This window comes from Chrysochloris asiatica, unplaced genomic scaffold (genome assembly GCF_000296735.1).
Source record: "Chrysochloris asiatica unplaced genomic scaffold, ChrAsi1.0 scaffold00531, whole genome shotgun sequence".
In the NCBI taxonomy this organism is placed as follows: Eukaryota; Metazoa; Chordata; class Mammalia; order Afrosoricida; family Chrysochloridae; genus Chrysochloris; species Chrysochloris asiatica.
Window position 1 is genome coordinate 295134 of NW_006409049.1, and position 1448 is coordinate 296581.

The 1448-nt window shown below is 45.7% G+C and overlaps 1 pseudogene; it reads left to right on the top strand.

Moving 5' to 3' along the window:
* Nucleotides 1-1054, top strand: LOC102814432 (annotated as a pseudogene).
* Nucleotides 1055-1448: the final 394 nt, after the last annotated feature.

The window sequence follows — 1448 nt, forward strand, 5'->3', positions numbered from 1 at the left end:
AAAGAAAAAGAAAAACTGGACTGGATGTCCCAGGGTCCTGGTGGAAGGGTGAACCGTGATGAGTATTTGTTGGGCCATACCATTGACAAATATGTATTTGATAAGATGGAGGAGAAGGAGGCAAGCTATTCTGAGAATGGACTTCTCCCAGGTTCTATCTTTGCCCGGTTGGGTGCCAATTCCCTCCTTGACATGGCCAGCAAAATCCAGGAAGACCTACTGTTCATTACCAGGAAGAAAGAAGAAGAGAAGAAAAGAGAGATATTAAATAATCCTGTAAAAATGAAGCAAATCAAAGAATTGTTGCAAATGAGTCTAGACAAAAAGGAGAAGAAAAAAAAAGAAGCACAAGAAGTATAAGCACCGAAGCTGGAGCAGTGAGTGACTCAGCAGCTCGGACGAGTGCAGCCTGGGGAGATCTCAAAAGAAGATGGCTAGTCCCTCCCCTATTTTGTCCAAAGCTGCAGCTGCTGGTTATGACTTATAGGTCAGGGACTCCAACCACAGCTAGAGGCTGCAGGGTACTTTGATGGCCAAACCAAAGGGAGCACACAGGTTGAAGAACCATTCCAGGTCCACAAGTGCCTCCCACTCACCCCCCAGACATGGCAACAAAAAGAACCCCAGGGAAGCAGGGTCATAGGACAGGAGGTCTCGGTACCCAAGGCCCAGCAAACCACACAAGTCTAAGGGAAATAGGAGAGAGAGAGACTGAACTAAGACCCCATCACCTATAAAAGAGGTCTACCAGAGGAGGTATGCGCCCGGATACACCAGAAAACTCTCAGCAGAGGAAATGTAGCAAAAATGGCAAGAGATGATGGTGAATGCCAAATGGTGGGAGGAAGAGAGGCTGAACATCCTCAAGAAACACATAAAGGATAAGGAGCGGGAGCAGAGGCTAGAGAAACTAGATTCCAGAGATGGAAAGTTTATCCATCTAATCAAGCTAGAAAGTGCATCTACTTCATCCCTGGAGGACCTGGTGAAGTGTACTATCTACTCTCTACAGAGAACCTCAGTAGCTGTGGAGAAGAACTTTATGGAAAGATGAAACTCATCCTCTGTCTGCTGCTGATTTTCCAGGGAGGCAGCTAAGCCCTTAAAATTTCTCTTTATGAAAGTTCAAATGATGCCAAACCACCACTGTTCAAAGTGACCCTCCTCCATCAATTCCTGACACAGCTCACTTCCCTTAGGAACCTGTGTGATGTGCTTTATGGGATGCATCAGTCCCTCAGGAGCTTTTGCTGGGTGTAGAATAGGTTTGGATTGATTTTTGAATGGGTGACCATCTTGATGTGAGATATAGTCCTGCTCTGCTTCCTGTGGTTGGGATGTTTATTGGATCCACCTATGTTCAGACCAATTCCACCACCTCAGTATAGACTAGACTTTCAGAAACCTTGTTTTCCATAGTCACCCAGATAGTGCTTACTGGGGTAAAT